This window comes from Ptychodera flava, chromosome 2 (assembly GCF_041260155.1).
Source record: "Ptychodera flava strain L36383 chromosome 2, AS_Pfla_20210202, whole genome shotgun sequence".
Taxonomy (NCBI): Eukaryota; Metazoa; Hemichordata; class Enteropneusta; family Ptychoderidae; genus Ptychodera; species Ptychodera flava.
Window position 1 is genome coordinate 40,330,612 of NC_091929.1, and position 24,471 is coordinate 40,355,082.

Consider the following 24,471-nt stretch of genomic DNA (forward strand, 5'->3'; position numbering starts at 1 on the left):
TCCTATACAAAAATGCCTTGGGCATAAAGGATGTCATATAGCGAAGCTTATTTATTGTCTTTAAAATGCGCGACTATTTAAGTTCCCCTGCTTTGTCCAAGTATGAATTAATGACGACGAGAACAAACGCTAAATAATCATAGTTCATGCTCACTACAATAAATCATTCCCATGGTGAATGTTGACATGACAAAGGCGGAGCTATGCGTGTATATATTTCATTGCGCATAAAGCCCCCTCCTCCTTGGTCTACTAACATAAGTCCCTTATTAAGCATGGGGTAATATTTCATTTTGCATATTTTAATCAAAGCCAGGACAATATTTCATTTTTGCATGGTGTTGTCAAAGTTTTATGTACTTACAATGTGAATATCATAGCCCTTCGTATTCCCCCTTCCCCCTTCCCCCTTCCCCCTTCGTTTTAGTTTTTCCCATTACTCGGCTTATATCCGCCTTTTCATGCCGGTTTTAAGGGAAGTAAAACACTAGAAGGTGTTTGAACTTCTGTACTATTCACTGGTAATATTAGCTCCGTGTTCATGGGGCCCCTTAAAAAGTTATGAAAGTTGTAGCAGCGCGCTTGACTTTTTAGATGTGATGGCTGATTGTGATCTAGAATTGGTTCTGTTCTTATCACAACTGAATCTCTCGGTGATTTTCAAATCGATTGCCGTTAGATATAACTATATGTTTAAGCAATGAAGCCCACCAAGCGATGGTATACCACGAGATTTTGACCAGTTCACGAAATATATGCACGAGCGATAGCGAGTGCAAATATGAAGTGAACCGGTCAAAAACGCTTGGTATACCGTCGCAGGGTGTGCTTTATTGCTATTATATCATAACAGTATATTGAAAGTCTAAGATGAAACGTCAAAAGGAAATTTTGCATTAGCCGAGAGTTCGTGCGTGTGCCAACCGTAGTATAACGCGAATAAAGCACGGTTCTTTCACGTCTAGACCGATCAAATCGCTATATAATCATTAGATAACCATGTTAAATGGGTGTTAGATAACCATCAGATGCTACGTAAATCCTGAATAAGTAAACATTTCACAATGCTGAATAGTTCCTCTCATCTTTGTCTGCCTATCAAAACTACGCATCTTTTGTGTATTGAATTTTAAATTCTGTAAAACATTATGCTATTGCTATATTCATGATTATGAATATTGTTGATAAAATGTATTAATTTATTGTTCAGTCTTGTCTTCAAACGGTACTGCGTACACAAGAACAACAAGAAAACCATTAATAACACTACTAAAACTCGGAAAAAAAACTATATAAGTCAAAATGTCGACCGTCAAGGTGATCATTCAAGACAAAAGTGGACTTCATGTACTCAAAAAACACGCACACACACGCAAATATGAACTCACACTAAACCGTAGTAAAAGAAACGAGAAAACGAACGAGAACATACCACAGAAAAACAAAATGCAAAATTAACATATTCGTAAATACCATGGTTCACGTGCCCTTCGAATATGAATCCCACCACAGTAGGGTATCCGACCACAGTCTAATTTTTGCTGAGATATTTGGAGCATTTCAGTAATAAGATTCTTCTTGAAACCCTACTTGATGAATTAAAGTCGGCAATATCACGTAAAGGACGTCCAGATTAATTCTGATCAGTTGAACAGAGTCAGATTAACTTTGACTAGTTTCAGAAAAACCGAAAATAAGATCGCGAAACGTACAATTCTTCATAGCAACACCGTAAACACGGCGATGCCCAAGGCGCGGTCTGGCGGGGGCCGCTGCAGGCCTGCCGCCGCACCGATCTGCCATCGCCTATATCCAGGCAAGAAGATTTTTGCTGTTATTGAGATAACTCACACCTCCAGAACTTTATCGGGCACAAAGGTTGATATACTTCATGATAGCCATCAGTTAATTTTACGTATTAAGCCGACTTTATGAATTCGGACAGTTAGATATTAATTTGAAACAATGACATAAAACACACCTAAGTGCCAGCTAATCTGCTTGCGTAATTGCCGGAAATTCCATGCAAAAAGATGCAGGGAAATACAGTCTCGATGTAATAAAAAGACGTTGATTTACACACACAAGATACTCGCATGAAATGACTTCCACCCAAACAGCTATGCTTCTCGAAATTCCTTTTGCGAAATATTGATATCATCATGAAAATCAACACAGTTCAGGGCTGTCGTGACATATCTTTGTTCTGCCAGTACCTTACCGAATTCAATAAGAATTCACTGTAGGTTTTCCACATATAAGAAATATCCATATGGCTGCAAAACCCTTCCATAGTGGTTGGAAACGTTTAGCACAACCGTTTAAGTGGCATTGTGCACCGAATAATAAATATTACATGAGTGTTTTTGGGACAAATTAAGAGCTAACACTCTCCTCTGGGACCCTACACTTCTCCTCGGGGACCCAAACGCGGTCATCCGTATAACAACCCACTCTGTAAATGCGTCTTGTGCAATGTGATCATGATCGCAAACTTGGTCATGAAAACCTTGAATTTCAGTGTCTGTTTTCAAGTTCATTGACGCAAAGGTATTTTTCAGCAAGTTATAAACACTGAAAATGGAGGTATAACATCTGAATAATTCTTTGTTATGGATCTCATCCTTATAGTTGGATTTTGGCAGGGAAAATCGGTCAGCGTTTTTGTCGTTTGTCATCGAAGTGATATTTTTTCTCAAATTTCCGATCGATATGTTCTTATATATCACATGCATATAAGCTCTGTCTGTCTGTCTGTCTGAGCGATAGCGAGTGAATATATGGAGTGAACTGGTCAAAATCGAGTGGTATACCGTCACTGGTTGTGATTTACTGCTATTATATCATAACAGTACATTGAAATTCTGGCGTGGACCATCAAAAACGGATTTTTGCTCAAGCTGAGAGCTCGCACGTATGCCAGCCGTGGTATATCGCCAATATACCACGGTTCGTCTCGACCAATCAGATCGCTGTATTTGCGCCATCAATATATTGGTATGATATAATACCTTTTATTCATTCTGCAATCGTCAAAGACTAACTTTCTGGTTTTCTTTCTTTTTGAGACTCTATACTAAGCAGTCGATTTATTCTTGGCCAGTTACAAAAGCTGCAAATAATAAAGATTGATCGATCTACGACTCTAAGAAAATTTATTAAATTTATACTTGATTATGGAATAATCGTTTTAATAAAGATATGTTTTTTGGGTCCCAAGTGGTCTGATCACACATCGGTCATCATACTTAGCTACAAATCAGTACCTGATTTCTGATGATATCGATAGTTTATTTCATATTTATTTAATTACGATGATTTTTGAAATTCCTGAAAGGTATTATAATACCTTGCTTAATCTATACGAAATTATTTAAAGACTCTCTGTCTTTGTCTTTGCCATTCCCTGTCTGTATATCCCTCTATCTGCCTCTGTCTAATCAATTTAAAGTAAATGAATCAAAGTGTATTTAGCGCGTATGTTGTTTTTTGTAAACTTACGTCACGCAACGCTGTGAGTGGAAACCACAATTTTAATGAACTTTAACATTAAACATTAATACAATATGCCTATATCCCTGCCAGTAGGTCTCCTTCCAACAATGACTCTATAATACTAACTAGTCTCCAAAAACTAGTCTAAATATCAACAAACGCACCAAGCAAAGAACACAAAATACATGTGGGCTTGAGGTAACATGATAGCGCCCTCTGTGTTGCGTGACTACAATTTTTGTAAACTTACGTCACGCAACACTGTGAGTGGAAACCACAATTTTAATGAACTTTAACATTAAACATTAATACAATATGCCTATTTGGAGAGTTACCGTTGCTGTTTTGTTAATGTTCTGTGTTACAAATCAAGCACTTGGTCTATATAATCTGGTAGAGTTTTGCTGTGCACATAATGGTCGAAGAAAACAGATCTCGTTTTCCACCTTCAATTTTCATGACAATCTCTGGGTCAATGTTAGCTGTGATTGCAGATGTAGCCGCAGTAGGGTGAAAATCCTTCACATCATACTTTCCTCCTAAACCAGCAAGTTAATTGCTTCATCTTAAATTCGAGCCATACTAGGGGCTTCAACTGCATGATAAGTGCATTCAAACTGATAAATACTGCATTATTACTTGGTCTTACCTCGCTTGTACGTTGAATATAATCAAGCAAAGTCTTAACAGGGTCTAGTTTGTCAATAGTTGAAGGTGGTAAACACACCTCAAAACCTGTACGACTAGTATCATTCTTAATACCAAAAAACGTGATATTGACACTTTTGTCCTCATTGAATCGCAGTTGGTTGGTTGAAAAACAAATTGGCTCCTTTCTACAAGTATTTGGGTTAAAGGTTCCCTTGTGGAGCAACATCTGATGGGCGAAGACCCGCTGTTATGCAGGAATGTTACTGCTTTACAACGCAACTGTTTGATACTCAGTTTTTCATTGCCTGGCCATGACATAAACAGCTCATGAAAGGCTGATACTGGCATTGCCGATGAATGTTTTATTGGTTCTACTGTACTTGACTTAACGAGAGATGACATAAAGTTTGCTATTATTGGTTCATTCATAAGATTTGGGTAGTTAAATGCACTGTACAGACTCCCCAATGCGGCGAAGGCTGATCGTAATTGTGATCTTGGTTTACTGAACTGTCAGCAATTTTGCACATAAAATCTGCAATAATAGCTGTATCTAATGGTGGGAAATTTATCTGTCTTTCCACACAGTATATGTAAAACTGTCTGATAAACGATTATATAAGGTAAGTGTTGAGTCAGCCCAACATAGGGGGTATTGTTTTGTTGCAAGATATGACCATCCTTCATCCATCAGTCTTTTCTTCCAGATATCCTCCAGGCATATATCTTCAATCTTGGGTTTCTTCCTTGGCTCTGGCTGAGTTCCCATTTTCCAGAATGTTCGGGGTGATTTGGTAGACGAAGTGGCGTAGTAACCGTCATCGTTTGAGCTCCTGGAACCACGGCTGTGCGGGCCAATACGGTGCAATCACTGTTGCATCTGCCTGTTGTCGCTGTACCACCTGTAACACTTTTGGCAGTAATCGGAACGGTGGATTCACATAATTGTTTTGGTCTCTCCAATTTTGTTGTGATAACGATCGATTCCGGAAGACAAAGGGTCGTACCTCAAACTGTTGTAAACTGGTATCTGCGTGTTTGTCATACTGGCACAGCTGTCTATACTGTGAGGTCCCCACATATCGTCTAAAATCCGGAAGAGTTTTGGGTGCAATCTCCAATCGTAATGATCCACTATCCTGAACATATCTGCCTGGCAATTTGTTTCCCCGGCAAGTGTTTTGCTGATAATTTTATTTGGAAGTCGTGAGCTTCCATCCACACTGCCTGGACTAATTGTGTCATTTCTGGACTGCTTCCACCCAAATGGTTTAAACATTCTACTGCTGTGACATTGTCTGATAGTATTTGAAGTGTTTTGCCTTTCAGCTTTTGTGGCAAAAGATTTCAGTCCCATCAGTATCGCCATGAGCTCTCTGTAGTTTGAATGTTTCATTGACATTTTTTTGTTCCAATGCCCTGCCGCTTCGAAATGAAGGCACATAGCACCAAGCACCATGCAAAGAACACAAAATACATGTGACTTGAGGTCACATGATAGCGCCCTCTGTGTTGCGTGACTACAAACCATCGATCCATTCTCGATTTCACACGTACAGAAAATTAATATGCAGATATAGTCATGTTATTATCGATACGAATTTATTTTATAATCATTTTGACTGTAAAATGAACAAGGATCATTATCAAGACCAGAAGAAAAAAAATTAATTAAAAATATTATCTGCCACGAATATTACGCATTTTCATCACTATATCTTTTCTACCATAAACTCTATAAATCACAATCATTCCTAATCAATACTGTCATAATACATAGTAATGATAACGAATATACCGGGTATGCATATACGTGTAAATATACATATCACTATATATGTCGTCAAGAATTGACCAAATCTTAACAAAAAAATCACAAATGCAATTTTAAAGGCATTGTTACTAGCGTGCTATCTTCCCTATATTTTGTGCAGTTGCACTATATATATGAATCTTCAAGACGAGTTTCTTTTAAAGTTGGGAAACTCTTTGTAAAATTATACCTTTATATGGAATTGTTTTTCTTAAATTTTATTCACCTATAACAGTTTACAACTATCTGCCATCTGGATATTGCCATGTGAGAGGTCGTCCTGATACATGAACCATACAATATCATATATTTCCTTGCAACGGGCCATCTTGAACATTTTCAAGATCGAACAACCAAGGTGCAAAGGAACCAGGTGCGGCAGGTGGAAACTGAAAAATAAAAACGGCAGTCATTGTCATGGATAACTAAATACTGTGAAAGCATTGTGTCGCTTGTATAAAAGCGATCGTGTCATGAAGTAGAAGACAGTCCGCTCGAGATTCATATTTTATTTTTTTCCGATAGACTGCCCTTGCAATTGATAAGTTTTATCGGTAACAGAACAAAATGTGATCACACCTAAGGCATTGATAAAATATTAAAGGTCTGTGTCACTAGATTGCAAGTTATTATTATTAAACTTCTGCCATTTTCCAAACTTCAATCATTACATAGGCAAGTGTGCAACAGCTTCGAATGCTTAATGTTTTGACCGTACATTATTCTAAGAATACGTTCTCTAACTTGTGGTGAATCGAAAGACCTTTAATGAAGGTTGAATGATTCGTCTTGGAGGGGTTGCTTTATCCGTTGAAGCCGAAGTTGCATCTCGATGTCAGGCAGGGCTGAGATCTACATTTAACATTGTTTTATTATCTATTTTCATTTATAAATGAGGTGAACGTTTTCCGCGTCGTCTGTCTCGCCATACCTCACTGCAGGTAGGTAATTGTTTCTCTGTAACCTGAGAAAATCTGCGTAGGTTTGGAAAATAATGTATGGGAGGTAAAGCTACGGTAACTTAGTGGCATTACGGGGTAGCAAATATATATAGGCCTATTATGGTGAATCATTAGTCATTTGCTTTCTCAATTTACTGAGGCAAACTATATGCATCGTCTAAAGCTAGATTTTGCATTTAAACTATCCCCCACTGCCCGCTAAAACACAGTAGCCTTTAGTTGTCATTACAGTGAATTTCAAAATAGCTTGAAATTGCAACATGCTTGGTTGATAATAAAAAAAACATTTCTGGCGATGGAAAATTACGCCAACTGTATCCGTTTCAAACGTTCCTGTCTCCTGTGATAGATCTTGCAACAATTTAACCCAATACAGAACACATTCAGTGTAGGAAATACCAATTTTTGTACCGACCCGTACACACTACACCGAGAAAAAAGCTTTGTTGTTTCATCGCCGAGAAATGCGATAAAGGCAATATTAGAATGTTCAAGAAGTCAGTGTACGGGTGACTTTTTCAAAGGGAGAGGCAACACTGACGATGTTGACAGTTGGCACGTTCAGATTGACGACTTTGCGTCGGCCAGGTCCGGACCTGGGCCGGGCCGACGTAAAAAAACCAATGTGGACACGCTGAGTCGGCCCTGGGCCGACTCAGTTTGGTCCCGGTTAGAAGGGGGGTTCAGGGCCGACTCAGGGCCGACGCAAAATTTGGTCCGACGCAAATCGCCAGTATGGACACGTTATGTCGGCCCTGGTCCCAGTTGACCAGGCCTCCGCCATGGATCGAAGTTGAACTAATCACCCTATTCGCACAAAACAAACGACGTTTGAAACTAAAGTTTACACCTATCGAAAGTTTTCAATCCAGTCTTTACATTTTAATATCATCCCCATGTACGCAGAACTTCCACCAACCTTTGTTCCGCAAACGAGACCATGTCATTCGATTCCACAGTGCATGTAATAGACTAGAGAGGCATGTCAAAAATGCCGCGCACTGGTTATTTCTCCACCGCGGTCTTATATATACCATATGCTCATCCAATAAATGGTGAAGATCTCTCCGATGATTAAAGGGTGAGTGGTAGTCATATTTGCCCTTCTTGTGCGTAAAAACACAGGAAATCATGAACAGTAGAAACAGCGTGCATATTCAAATGCGCCATTTTGAACTTTGACAGGTCAGAGGTCACAAAGGAAGGTAAAGTTACGTCGGCCCTAATTCTGGTACCGGTAAGTGTGGACACGGACCAATTTAATCCCAAAAGGACAATTATTTTGCGTCGGCCCAAATTTCAGTTGGGTTGCCAATGTGAACAAGATAAGTGGCACAAGGAACGTCGTATTGGGTTAAATAGTTGCAAAATTTATCGAAGAAGAACATTTGTAATGAATGCATGTGGCGTCATTTTCTATTGCCAAAAACGTTTTTCTTATCACCAAAGCACGTTGTAATTCGAGGCTATTTTGAAATTCACTGTAATAAATAAAAAATTGAAAATCTGAGTGGTCGATTGGTTGTCCGATGATACAAACTATGTAATATCTGACTATATTATGGTGAATAGTTCATTATTAATAAGTCTTATTTTCACTGCAATCTGCTGCGACGCATTAAATACAATACGATGGCGTATATAGTAAGGGACTGGTCAGTTTCTTCAGCCTGGGGCGGTGGATTAATTGGGGTCACCCTGGTTTTGACTTTGGTGATGGGGTCACCATGTTTTATAAATGCTCGCTGTATTTTTATTTCAGGCATTGGCTCATACTTGCATGGAATACATCGTACTAGCCATACAGTTTGTTCTCAGATACGTAAGCAGGGTCATCTCAGGGTCTGCATTAGACTCTGTGACCTGAATTGGGAAATGTTAAAAACTTTCACTGTGAGTGGATGCAACATAGGGAAACGATTTCACAGAAACACAGTCTCATTTATCATCCGGTGTTAACGTTCTGCACATGCAGTGTCTTATAAAAATACTTACTTGCTAGATGCAAATGTCATAATCCTCACAATTGGCAAAAAAAGTAATATTTCGCGCTCTCAAATACCATCTTGGACCCGATAATTCCAGCTGTTTTAAGCAGACTCGGGCCGAAAAGTTATTGTTTCAAGTGTGAATGTCGCTAAAACTGCCCATCGGGTGCAAATTATTGTAAACCTGTAATCTTTATACCGACCCGGCATTAAATCGACCTACCTTTTTACCATTTGTGAACACACCACCGCTAAGTTTACAAAGAATATCAACTCATCGCTCGTTGTGTTGGCCATATTCTCCACGCTCTCTAACTAAACTGACCAAATTCAAGTTCACAATCGTCTACACGTCCCACCTTTTTGAGCTCTAGAAATGTATTATCAGTGATTAGAGAGTTGAGTAACATTACGTAACGATCGCACAACCCTGGCCTTTGTCCTTTTTTGGTAGGAACAATATCAGAAAATTCTATTCCGAAAGAGAGTATTGTAATGATCGTGAAGATGAATAATTTTTTATTGTGTTACAAACTGGTTTGCGAACAAAAAAGTGGGCAAAACTGATCGTGAACACGTTTACTTCCGATACAAAGAAAATGCTTTAGGCACAAAGCGTCATCATAGAGCGAAGCCTATTTATTGTCTCTACTATACGCGGTTACTTCAGTACCTGTACTTTGCCAAGGCATTAATTAATATTGAGGAGAGTGCAAGCTAAATCGCAGTTAAAGGCGGAGCCTCCCTTTAAAAGGGTGCCAACCTATGGCGGCGTTCACTGTGTAAGTGGACACCAAGCAGGTAACATGAGGGCCACACGCTCCAGAAAATGCCACTTTTTAGTTTTTTTCCGACCGCAAAAATGCTGACAGACTGCCAAGCGTCAGTACGAAGCTACTGCCAATAGAACTCAGTGGTTACATTCAAATTATAACGTGACTGGAAGACGTTTTTTTAAGGAAATTCGAGTGTTGTGCTGAGGAATAAATGACCGTTGGCAATTTGAACCGACCGCCAATCAAACGATTATATAAGCTCTGTTTGCAGGATTAGCAAACGGTGACAAAGATTGAAATCAGTTTGTGTAATTAATGTTATAGAAATCAAACAATCGTACTGGCGATGTGTTTGACTGGGAGGAGAACTCAACTAATGCGAGAACCAGGGATTGAAAAGTGCGGCTTTAAGGCTATCCACACTTTACGAATCATTTTAATGGAGAACATTGGCATGACTTCAGTACTTCGGTGAATCCACGCAGCAAGTTCCTGTTTGATAAATTTGATATTGTTCCTTTTTTTTTTCTTTCTCTTTCTTTCCTTCCTCTTCCTCTTTTTCCCTGCATGTGCATTATTACTGACCCCAGTATGTACGGGTAACCGGGATAGCGAAGTACACGATGACAACCAAAAGCAGTCGGCCACTCATTTGGCAATGCAGCGCCCTCATCAGCTTCAAAGTTTATCTCACTAGAAAGAATATATCCTTTGCGTGTCTAAGGGACTGGGCAGTTTCTTCGGCCTGGGGGTCCCTTGAATGAATTTGAATCTCTCGGCCTTGCCTACCCCTCGGCCAACTTGTGACAGTCGCGTTCTACCTTAGTACTGTACGCCTCGAAGACTTAAACTTTAGCTCAAAATTTCGTTGAAGAAAATTACAAACATTCTTAGTCAAAACCGAGAAAAAAATTAGGTGGCCACCGTGCATATGTTGGGACAAGAGAAGCAAATTACCTTAATAAAATTTTCTGATGTTTAAAATTCAAAATGACAGTCATTGCATTTTTGAGCTTGCTCTATGAGAAACAAAATTGAAAAAATATGACAGTGAAAATCATAACTTCAAATGGAGCTCATACAAGTGGTTATCAGAAAAGTATAAAAATTCTAGAGTCTGTAGACTTTCTCCCGAGGTTAAACACATTCTACCTTATGAAACTCTGAGTATCGATTGTCTGACCGGTCTCTTAAGTTATTCAGCGTGCGCAAAGTGCCCACCGGTTCGATTAAAAAAACTAATGTTTAGTCTTCACTCCAGCACTTTTCTCACGGCGATACTTGTTAGGCTGGGGGGTCAGTGGTGCGGGCGACGCCCTAAGAGTGAGATTTTTCGCCTTGCAAAACGCTTCGGAGACGGTCTAAATGTGGCGTAGACACTCGGATACTCACATGTGAATAACTGCGAATTACAATGTCGTAGTTAGAGAACAGCGCTTATCGATCTGAAATTTTCGAGTCACAGTGCAAAGTCCCGGCACGCGTTGCAGTGTTGACTCGGCGGAGTGAATAAACATGCCTTGAGTGTAATCAAACGAAGGATTTATTTCACACAGATCGATAAAGTGCAGAATAATAATACCGTTTATGTCGTGGCGATGGGTCAAACCTCCACAATTCAGTCTTTGTGTACTGCTGATAGGCTGTCTACCGACTGGCGAATACTTCTCTATGTTCTACTCTTCCTCTATTGATTGAAACGGTTTATTAAGTTGACTCGTTTCAATTCAAGAATCCTTGCAAAAACAGTTAATCAACAAAAATGTAAGCGGATAAGGCTTATTTTGACGTAAGACAGTATTACTCAAACGACGTTAAATTCACTGTACTCATAGAACAGTACGTGCGGCCAAGCCGGCAGCTCCGATAACAAACGACATAATATGTAGGTAATCCAACGGTTTATGACGTTGATCAGCGCTCACTGATAACGTCATCGATTTTCAATGACCTCTCGCACCGGTCACTATGACAACAGGTAATGAATGCTACAAATCCATTCTGAAGTCTGCATGTCAGGCCATAGTCTATTGTCCCGTCTAGCTGAAAGCTAAAGGTATTCATTCATTTACCGAGTTCACGCTACAGATTTTGCTTCAGCAGTATTACAACAAGCTCAGAATCGGATATCAGGTTTTCGGCTTGCCAATTCCGCCGTTGCCCCAGCAATGAGCTAGCTAGAAACCGACCATTTCGACGTGTTCTGCACGGTAAACACATCTCCCCCACCACGGTGAAACAGATCAAATAGGGCGGGCAGTTCTGCTGTACGGTACGTACTTCATCTTTAGATCGAGCTTATTCACAGCTCCCTTCTGTATACTGACCCCATTTAGGTTTTTACACCGCTTGCTTTTTATAAGATTTTAATGTTTGTGTCTTGCAATGAATATCTGAATCAACCTTCATGTATTCATAAATCAATGTGGCTGAGAAATTTATTAGTCATTCAATCTAAAATCACATAGTGAAATATGCAGGTATATAATATGACAATGCCGGATAGCAGATCATGGGCCTATGACATGAAATTAATTGTACCTAGGAGTATCTATCACGATAAAATCTTTCACGTTAATGAGTTAACTTAGTGGCAAAATAATTGCAAGTTAGAATATATTATATTTTAATGCCAACATGTTGCTGGTTGCTCTAGCAACCAGTGCCTCGTGTGTACACATATTAAAATTCGTCTTTTTCTGAGTCGAAAATATCATTTCAAAAAGTGAGACAGCTTGCGAGCAGAGCTAACATGGCTACGCGTTGAGGACCAGATATCTGTGTTATGATTTGTCCCTGTTATTTCTGTTGGTATGTAAGAATAGGTAATGGTTCTCTATATTTAGTCCCAGGTCAGTCTCGATCATCCTTTATTGTGATGGAAAACATCATGAACGGCAGACTGCCATGTATTCAATTAAGATGTATGGACAACCTCCTTTTGCACTTAAACAGGTTGCACAGCGTAACACGTTGAACGGTAGAGCCGGCGGCAACGTTATATGACGAACAGAAATAATGTTTTGGACAGCAAAGCTTATGCCGTCCATGGTTCACTGGTGTTAATTAAGGTAGTATGCGTCTCGAAAGTGAAAGACTTAGACTTTTGCTCAAACATTCCTCTATGAAACTTTCAACCTTTCTGTTGGCGAATCAAGAATAAAAATCAGGGGTCACCGTTGGTACTAGAGAAACGAATTACCCTAAATTTACCGATACCTGAAACTAAAAATTGCCACCATCCTAGTGTTAAGTCTATGAGGGAAAAAATAAGATTATTGATTTTTTAAACTAAGAGCCTGAGAGGTATTTTTTACACTAATTGCTTAAAAATGAGCACATAAAAGTTAAAAGTAGGCAGGAAAATAATCAACAAACTCGTGAACTTGAATATCAATCCAGGAAGCACATTCCACCTTAACACTCACGCTTTGCTCCGACTCCGACTTTTTGATAATTTTTGACCAAATGTATATTACATTTCACTGGCTACACTTTTTATCAAAATTTTAGCAAAAAATATCAAAAAAATTGACAATGGTATATTTTATAAAGGCAACAAAAATTGACTTTGGCGCTTAAAAGTTTAAATTGAAGATGGATGGACACGAATCGATGAATAACAGATTAGAGGGTCTTCCTCAGGCCTCTAGTCATTTACTCTAACCAACTCCAAACCATAGCGACTCCCGGGCCCTAAGCGACAAGTAATTAATGAGAATTTAATGTTCAATAATCTTCGTTGTCGAACATTTTAATTCCTACCACAGTTAAATGGCAGAGATCCAACAAAAGACGATAAATATTAAAATAGGCAATCTTCCAACCACCGGGAAAATTGTATTCTGGAGCTTGTTGGTGTCATCCTACGATCTACAATGTCTTGTTTTCCAAAAAGCCGACCGCGTCGAGTGAAATGGACACCGGAAATATGATATTAACGTTGTCAAGGAAACGAGTCAAAGAGACGCAATCGCGGGTTAAAGTACTCCGTAATGTAAATTTGGATACTTTTAACTTTATTCAATGATAGAATGTATAATGGAGCATCGTCCTGAAAGTAAATTGCACTGCGTCTTACATTAAAATTTCTACATTTCATGTTGATATTTAATTGTTGCAAAACGATTTATGGTAGAATATTTATACTGTCTGTATAATTTTCAACAAATGATGAGAAATTCAAGTACCTTACTCAAAACTGGAAGACAGCATCTATAATATCATTTGTTCGACATTTCATCTGATATGACATTTTTAACGTTGCCTCGGTATGAGAATATTCCATTTGCAGGATACCTTTTGATTCTATATGCTGTGCCAATCGTCAAGTCAACGAATTTCAACTGGGAAAAAAGGAATTATATTCGTTTGTTGAGCTTCAATTCATGTCAAGGTTATCTTGACTGCATGTAACAGCTGAATTATTTCACTGACATTGGGGCTGTTGGCATATTGTCAGAGTTGTTGTATCATTAAATCGTTATTAGGTCCGATATCGGTAATCACACAATAAGCGGTTCGTAAACATAAAAATGTTTCATTAACTCGTTTTATAAAGAAAACAAAAGATGAAATCTTGTCTTCGTCGGGACTGGTTCAGTAATAGCTTATGATTGAAAGCTGAACCAGCATTTGACTCCAATTGTACAATCTCGGTTGGCATTAATTCGATTAATATTCACTTACTAGCCCTCATCTCTCGTATGAAAATTTATTCTATTTGACAACTGTTAATTACTCATTTACAAGGCCATGAAAAACAATCAACCACTTCGACCAAGAGCTCTTCCGTGACTTCATAACAGTAATATAGGCACATTCAGAAGAATAGGAAAACAAAATTGTGAATTTTAATAATCATGTGTGCATTGAATTTCCTTCAACTTTCATTCGCATTCTTTTCATCAATATCGTCAGAAGAGGGAATAAACGATAGTTTTTCTATCACTGAAAAACTCACTTTTTTTCTCATTTCATACTCCTTCAATGATGAAATCACACATTAGCTTGGCTTGAACAATGTATGTACTGTACATTCAAAATCTGGTCACCATTGGTGTTTCCGCATCACTATGGCGACGCACTTGACCCGAATGTACAAGGGTGATTCAATTTAAAGTTGATTTGCCATGATACACATCACGTGTTATCAAATTAGACAGACCTTTGAGCGTCCCGTTCCTACGGTTAATGTTCGACCTATGTCACTGTTCTACGGTATGACCTTTCATTATTACTTGTAAATATTAAACAGAATTGAAAGAGTTTTAGTTCTGAGCATGTTCAAAGGCTTATTATTCAAGGCAGCTAAAGTGTTCACCATTTACTCGGAATGTCTCGACTTTAGGTTGGCACAGGTCACATGATTTCTACCTATAGCTATCTGATGAACATGAACCCTTTTGTACCCGACCGTCTTTAAATTCAGCCAACCAATAAGCCCGAGGCAAACCATGATTCTCCATTTTTAATTACTAAATTCCGTTTTAGTCAATCTTCTTACGTTGTTGCTTCTGTTAATTAACGAAAAAGCGTATGGCGAAATAGTTTAATGTAATGTAGACGTGGTCTGAGAAAGAACTCGGGTTTAAAGAATGAAACGGCATATCGACGGTACATTTTATACTTGCTCTGCGTTAGAAAAACGAGTGTACAATACTTTTACTAAAAACGTTGATAAATGAATGCAATTTCACTTGACGAAATGTCTGATGATTATTCACGTTTTTCATGTACAAATTAAAAATAATTATCGAACTTAGGCTTCAATTTTTGCATTGTCCTAAATTAATACATTTTACATCTTCTGTAGGTAAACCTAGTTGGTTTTTTTCACGACAATGCATCGGACCGTTGAACAATTCTTTTTATCCGAAAACCAAACTATTTGAATGAAAACACAAACATAAATACCAAACCTGGTATGCAGTTCAAACTACAGAACAGAGAAAACAATTGACTCTTTATGGTTGAGAAATTTTCATATAAATTATTGCATTCTTTCGTCTAACTTTGAAATTGCCAATCGATTGCACTAAGTTAGATCTTTTGTTCAAAAGTTTTATAAAGTTGTTTACGTTGAGTATTATTTACAAGTTGCCATAGTCTGGATTGATTGCAAATTCAATTTGTCCATACCCTTAGTACTTTTACACAGACTGATCGTGTTTCAACGCGAACTGGACATGCATAGTTTGTATACCACCTCGTTCGGCATGCTATAGATCTCGTATAACTGTCTACTCTGCATTCTCGCTGTTGCCCTCTGGTACCCTGTCGGCTGTTTAAAATACATTTTTCCAAATTCCAAAAACAATGAGACGCCCCGTGCGTGCGTTTCTCGTCATGTTTCAGGAGGTCTTCAAGTTTTTCATGAAGGAATGCGCTCCCATTTTGTTGGCTTAGTTTGAAAACTAAAATGTAATTCACCCTCTGAATAGACCTGCTGATAATGAACTTCATCAAAGTTTGCTACTCTTAGCCACAACAGGAATTATATCTATGTGTTTTAAAATCAAGCGAGTAATAATGATATATTGAATATCTTAGTTCTGTTGTGAACCTTGACGATTCTTCCTAAGCTAACGACTTAAAAGTAACTTTCTTTGGCGTAAGTACGAATCAAGTTTCCCGAATTCAAATTCAAACAGGATGCAATGCTTTCTGACATTTTAAGAGAAGTAGGTGAAAAGTTTCCCTGTCTAATGCAAACAAAGTTTTGCTATATACTCATATTCCCTGTTAAGATTGACACAAATTAAGTATTTGGGTATATGCCGAAATGAACACCATGATGGTATCGGTCATGATATGATGAGAAGCATCGGATCTTCAAAATTTGCATTGTGACGTATTATTCAAACGCTAGATTTCACATTCTCTGTGTTGGTATTTGCGGAGAAAACTACTGGAATAAGTAACATAAAGGGAAAAAACGGTCAGGAAGCCCCTATGACAGGTGTCTTTATTTTCTTTGTTCGAATGACAGGCTTCAGTTTATCGTTGTGAGACACAATTAATTGATTTTCGGTTCATTTGTTTTGTTGTTAGTCCCTTGCGCTTGTGCGTTTACTTGTTCGACAAGTCCTTCATCACGGCTAAGTTTGTTTCAATTTTACCTAAATATGACTCAAGACAGGGTCGAAAGATGGAAATCTTACACAATACCACGGTGTAACCTACTGGCTGCTGTCCTGCAAACGCTTGGTGTCTCGTCCCCTCGGCAAACGATCCGAAAAGACGTGACCCTAATTTGTCTGGTCGGCGGTACTCCATTGTTGAACGACATAACGTTTTATTGCCAATGTGACTTACAGGTGTCGTTGTAGAGGTCATAAGGTCATGGACGTATCAGATTAAATTTTGATCGGCGATAATTGCATACGTACCACACTGTTAAGAGGTTGTAATAGCTTTTGTTAAGACTTCATTTAAAACTGATACCTGAGCAACACACAACATGACGTTGGAATGTCAACATTTGTCGTCGAAAGTCACTTTTTGTCGTCTGTTCAGAAATGACTTCATAGTGGAAAACAAATGGCTCCGTGCTATCCATATAGCGGCTATATGTGTTACATTGTCAAAAACCACCTTCAAAAACGGAAAAGAATACGTACAGGCATCACCCTTGCCAAAGGGTTCGGCACAAAATGACATGAGGGCCCGCGGCCTGCCATACAGATTCACTTGTTTGTTTATCATGACAACACGATTCATTGTTCACAGATTAAACCCTGGCGACCTGTCGGACATGCCCATTAGTGTTGTCCGTCGACTTTGTACCGTGCATCCATGGGGCCGGCTTTCACTCGATAGGTGAGACAGTTTGAACCTTATTTTCCGAATATGTTGGTGGAAGTCCTCTCGTTGTAGTTCTGTTGTGTTTTGAGATTTTGTGGTCGAAGGTGTTTTCGTCGGCCCAGCAATGACTGTGTTATTTAGTTATTCCTGCGGGCGTTCGAGGATCGATCTGGCTTAACGTGAGTTGCATGATCACGGTAAACACGCCGCAAGGTGATGCCACACAGAGTTGATTGGGACAGTAAACACGTAGTCCGATGAAATTAGACTCTCAAAGGATCATTTGACAACAGGTTGAATTCCAGAACCTTGTATCAAAGAATGAAAGTGGCGCAGGTTGTTTGGAACTAAAACAGCGGCATAGTACATGTGAATCACTCACCAAAATTCAACTCATGTCCTTGAGTACACGATCAAGAAAGCATGGTAGGTTGACTCACTGTTACAACCGTACGCTGATATAATTAGCGTAATACAGCCTATACTGAACCTTTCTCAATACCTCATAAATGCCTGTATAGCAATGGTATACGGAATTCATTTTCTATTCCAACCACGTGTAGCGACACAGCCCAACATTTATGTGTTCGAACACCAAACATAGGGCATCAGAGACTCAAAGCCTACCCGATACAGGTACATTTTATCATAGACACATACATACATACGTACATACATACATACATACAGACATACAGACATACATACATACATACATACATACATACATACATACATACATACATACATACACACACACACACACACACACACACACATACATACATACATACGTACGTACGTACGTACGTACGTACGTACGTACGTACGTACATACATAACACACACACACACACACACACACACACACACACACACACACGTACGTACGTACGTACGTACGTACGTACATACATACATACATACATACATACATACATACATACATACATACATACATACATACATACATACATACATACATACATACATACATACATACATACATACATACATACATACATACATACATACATACATACATACATACATACATACATACATACATACATACATACATACATACATACATACATACAGACAGACAGACAGACAGACAGACAGATACAGACAGACAGACAGAAAGACAGACAGACAGACAGACAGACAGACAGACAGACAGACAGACAGACAGACAGACAGACAGACAGACTTGAAAGCAGATACTTGGCTCAGCATGAAAATTCGTGATTAATTTTCCAGTTTGTTTCCTCTGTGTTGTTTCAAATATCGTCCTTCCAGCACGCCTCAATTGACGTCTTCAAATTTAAGTTCCTGAAGCGAGAAATTGAACATTTGTGGGCAATCTACTTTTTAATAACATGAATTACCATCTCTCGGATTAATGTTACACTATCTGCAGTGTGTATTTTTAGGAAGAACGCATATTTACAACGGCGACAAAGGCGTACGTTCTCGTATTATGATCTACCGATATGCCTTGGGTTCAAAGGAACAGAACAAAGCACATCACCCAAAGTAGGCGTTTAATGATGTCAGCGTATTGTCAAGACTGGCTGACCACTTCAAACATCAACCAACGATTACACAGCACAGGGGTTCGTGGACAATGAGGAGCACCCACCGTGCATATTAATATGCCTCAAAAAATAACACCACATTCTAAAATCATTAAAGCTTTAGATTGTGATTTTCAAATCGGTAACAATAAGATGCGAAGACCAATTAGTTGAGCTGTTGTGTTGCACAAACAAAGATACTCTCGGCTAGGTGAAGGAGGTTATTGAAATGACAGATGTTGACAACTATTGCGTCACAGTTGCTATAATTGTCCTTGCTACGAAAAAAGCAGATCTAGAAAGAAGACAATTCGGTACATACAACTGCGGTCGACGTTTGTAGCTATCTGCAGAATAATTGACACAATTTAGAGTCAATGCTGGCTCGTCCAACAAATTTTCATTTATTTCGAACTGCAATCTAAAACCTTTCAAGAGACGATGCAAGTGGACCACAGATATAATCAAAAGTTCTTGACAACGTCGAAGCACATGCGTGTTTTCCATCATATTTTTAAGCCGCTTAACTTGATGTTCTTATACATACTCGAAATTTTGGCAACATCGATGTTCTAAAAAGTTGAAATACATTTATTAAGCATTTTTGTGTGATCAGAAATATTCACCTGTCACGTGACATCATTGACTGCAACTAAGGTTCAGTATGAGGTTGTATGGGTCGCGTTGTCATGGCTACTGGCGAAGGTAGAAGCAATACATAATATCAACGTGAAGCCACATTCAGATACTGTCTGTGGTTTAACTGACGGCTTTAAACACTGTAACTCGTCAATTTGGCACATTAAAGTCAAAAACTGATGAATTCTGCCCTGGTATTCAGTACTTTGAATGAACAGAAAAATGTCGGTTACTCCACCATTAGAGTAGCCGTCAACATAACTACATAAATAACACTTGTTATTACATAATCAATGACGTTACGATTGAATTCGTCACATAAACGGAGTGGAGTACAGAAACAATGACGTATCACGCCGCTCTTCAAATGCTGCCGGCTAAACACCGATCAAACACTCAGACTTCGAAACTCGAGGTGCTGAGGTACTGGCGTGGATAATACCTTTGCCCAATCTTGCCTCAGGGAAACTTTTGACGGTTCTCTTTCAAAATCAAGAATAAAAATTGGGGTCACCATGCAAACTTTGGAAACGCGGAATTAAAGTACATTAAATTTACCGATATTTGAAAAAATCATGAAAATGGCCGCCATCCCTGTGATTTGGTGCCGTGCATTGTGGGTTCGAGCCCGTTTGAAACCATCGTATATTATAACTAAGTGGGAGAAACATAAAATTTCGATTTTCACAAAACAGACAGTAAAAACTCCAATTATTCCAAAGTTTCAAAATTATCCCACACACGTGGTTGACAGAAAAGTATAGTAAATATTTGAGAATCCGAATCTGTGTCTGAGGCGCATTCTACCTATAGATACCCCCTGTCTTCTGTGTCTTGGATTTTCCCCAAATAGCATGATGTAAGCATTAATGAGCGAATGGAGTAGGCCATATTTACACTCACCCCCATATCGATTCAGCCATATCTATGGATTTACATGGATGTCACACAATGCAGATCACACTCTGTTTTCACGGCAGAGTCCCAGTGGTCATGGAAATAGTGTAATAATATCAGCTATAAATGTGGTTGACGATAAAAGCTGTAAAATTGAAATAGCTGGTACGTTTTAACTTGTTCGTTTATTCTCATGAGAATATTTAAATCTTATTTCTTCTCTCTTTTTATTTCAGTCGTTCGTGCAATGGTGGATAACTTAGCAACCGAGAAGGCAGCCTGACGCTTTGGTCCCAAGCTGTGATCGCTTGGGCTCTCCAATCCCGCCCCCTACTGATCAAAATACAACAGTCTTCGTTTGTGTTAAGTGCTTAACATGTTGACTTCATCTAGCTATTAATTACACCAGCGTTACAAAATCTGCACATTAGTTCAGTGTTACCTGGTGTTTTACATTGAGCGTGCGCAGTGGAGCGAGACCCTGGCTTGTTTTCTTTCGAGTCAATTGCGACAAACACTCGTTACAATGGATACCGGGTGACCACTTTGTGACATACTACCTCCACTTACAAGATGGTTTTTCAAGGAACAGTGTAATTTAACGTGGCTTTTTGTATCTTCGTCTCAACCGCTGTGACACAGGGTCGAAGTCTGCCTTTTTTAAAATCAAAATTTGTTTGTAATGATGGCGGCGTCCTCTGGAGCTAAAATGCAGCGATCCGGTGTTCCACACTGGGAGTCGAGCCTGAAGGCCACTTTCATCCCGGGGAAATCAAGTACTAGTTCACTTTACTCACCGTCACCGACGTTGTCGATGAGGACGGAGCTGACAAGGCGCAGTTTCAACAATGGTATTGAATTCTATGCCATGCGACAGACGAACTCGACACCGAATTTGGCAAGAAGAACATGACAAAGTTTCGATATCAGAGATTGAAGAAATACCCAGCGAAGAAAACGCAGAGCTTGAGTCGCGTGTACACAGGTGTTGAAGGCATGAACACTAACTCCGCCGAAGACACTGCTGAGTCGACGCCTAGAGACTTGAGAGGAAGCCAGATCCTTCTGCAAGGAGAAAAGGTCGGCAACGGAGCCGAAGTTAAACCGAAAACTCCCGATTCGGCCAGGAGTAATATGTTACCTGGAATGGTCCCCCGGTCGCATAGTTTCGGAGGTCAAACCGAGAGGCCGAAAGCAACTTCCCGAAGTAATAGCAAATCAAATTTGTTGCGTTCAGAAAGCCACTCTTCGCTGCCCGGATTGAACATTTTACAATTGACTCCTCAGCAAGCCGGAAGCGACGGCAACAAGACGTCGTCGCAAGCGGCGGGCGACGATGCAAACACGCGCAGCGCAAGCGCTGAGCCGTCAGCGGCAAAAGCCAGACAGAAGCTCAAAACGACAGAAGAGGGCTTTCGCTCGAAGGAAGACATGCTGAAAGCCCTGCGAAAGAAGCTTGGGACCGCGATGATTTTACATCGAAACGGCCGCACCAAGTCAGGAACCATCACCGTAAATCCCATCAAGCCCAGTCGCTTCACAGACAGTGGTCGATAGAAGGAATCAACCACCCGTACATGGAGAGACCACAGTCGAGAATCGTACGCCGCTCTCCTGGTCTTCGGTCGATGTTTCTACGCCCGCAAGACGCCGTATGGATGGCGCCGGATCAGCGAAAGTGTCCGGCGACGTGTGAATGCTGCTTCAAAGTCGCTCTTCAACCCGAAAGACCGAAACTCAGCGACTACGGTACACCATAACTCACCTATGACCTCGGACGAAGAATCGAAGAAAGCGCGAAAGGTTCAGTTCTCAGTATGAACTTTGAAATCTGAAAACAAGTGCAAATAAGAACCAATTTGATCAGTGCCAAACTGTTTATTAATTTTTTTTTAAGTAGGGAGATTTTTTTCTAAGCTTTTAAATTTTAGTCAAGTAAAATATGCAGAAAAGAATGAGGATACGATTTATCCCAAGGTATTTTGAAGTACCGATAAGAGATTGTCATCTTGTGAAATGTATTTCATGAAACAACCGTCGAGCTACACAATCGACATCTCAGTGCAAAAAGGGGCATTCGTAACTCACTTGCTCAAAAACCAGGTTTTGTTTTCATTTTTCTGTCGACTAACTTGAACGTCACACTTTGTGAAACTTATGAATACCAAATGTACGTATATGCCCATTCGATGTAAACGTTTCAGGTGGTATTTCCTAAAATTACCCAAATGTTGCTCGCTTTCCAAATGTTGACATCATTAATGATAAGTTTTCTTCGATCATGTTAATCTTGGGTTTCAACGACCAGATAAATTTTAACATATGTAATGGCTGAAGTACAGTTCACAAAGTTCGCTAGCAATTCTGAAGTAGGTTACTCATGGAAAATCCCACACTTAGAAATATGTCCTGCCTGTTTCCGCCGAATTGTACAGTAGTTCCCGCTTATAATTCCCGCCAATAATTCCCGCCAGTTCCGAATAATACTAACTGATTGAATCTATGTTGAACTGAACTATTTGCAAACAAATATAAAAATTCCCGTAGCTGTAACATTTGACGTATGTTTTAGTGTTCTTTTGTTCTGTCTCCGAATACCTTGTGTTCAATTTATCAACATGCTTGTATGTTTGCTGTTCAATATTTTTTGACAAGTAATTTTTTGTCAAAATACATGGAATATTTTAGAAAAATCGAGAGTCATAAACTTTGTATGGAAAAAAAAAATATTATGTGTTAATTTTATAAAATAATGAAAATAATGTAAAAACTTGCACTGTCGTCTCTGCAAGTAGCACGCCCTCCCACAGTGAGAGTTTAAAATGTTTGCCAGGTATATTTCAAAGCATACTTTTCCATGCAAATTAGGGGTCACCGTGCGGCGACAATGCAAAATGAGGTTACAGACAAACAACGTAGGGAATAACAAACTTTTCGACCGTCACAAAAAACAGATGAAACGTTCATTTGCTCATGGAGCTTCTAATATCTCCACTGACGGATCAAATTTAAAATCCAAATATCTGCGCATCTTAATGTTTGGAAATTGTTCGATACTGTCACTGAAATTGGAAGTCAAAATCAAAATGTACAGAATTGACCTGTGTTCTACAATTTCACCCATCGGTGAAAGGGACATCGTGCCAGTAAAGTAGTTTTTAATCATTCTAAAACAGCTGGGTCAATATACAGCCATATTATCTGCCAAACGGTCCGTATATTTTGTGTTGTTCAAATCCTGTTGTAATTTCCGTCCCGAAAGATTCAAGTCATTAAATCTTCAGGAAAATAACGAAAATTCCAATCAAGCGAGTTTCTCTCAGATAGTTTGTCCATGTTTCATATTTATTTTTCTTCAGTTTGAACAGCAGCAGCAACATGGAAGACCATTATGCTAATTAGCATGACGTCATCACTGACTATATCAACCTGGCATTTAAGTTGAAATGGACAACGTGTTATTGACTCTCCAGTGCATACACTCAATTAGGGCAATGTTTCGTTTCTTAATCAATACTTTGTTGCCAAACATCAAGCCTGTTTTCTATGTGAAGTAGATCAGTATTATTTTACTGGGGAATTAAAAGGTCTTAACATGTAATTTCTCCGCGTAGTCTTTGTGTATGAGCATTGTTAACATGAAATACTTGTGAAGGGTACACAATTGTTCTATATTCTTTTATGACGTCTTTTATGTAACAAGTTTAAAATATGTTTTACAACACGGTATGTGTGACCAACGACACTTCTTACTCAACTACACTCAGATACAAAATAACACCTTCTTTCTTTCCTAACGGTACAAATGGTGATTCTCTGTCTTTTTTTTCAATGGAAGTTGGCATTACTAATTTCGTCTGTTTC

The 24,471-nt window shown here is 39.1% G+C and overlaps 1 long non-coding RNA gene across 1 annotated transcript; it reads left to right on the forward strand.

Moving 5' to 3' along the window:
- Positions 1 to 11,697: 11,697 nt before the first annotated feature.
- Positions 11,698 to 24,208, forward strand: LOC139120550 (uncharacterized). The gene is made up of 3 exons (XR_011549114.1): positions 11,698 to 11,957; positions 17,417 to 17,506; positions 20,844 to 24,208. It is a non-coding gene; the product is annotated as an uncharacterized lncRNA (long non-coding RNA).
- The last annotated feature ends 263 nt before the right edge of the window (positions 24,209 to 24,471 follow it).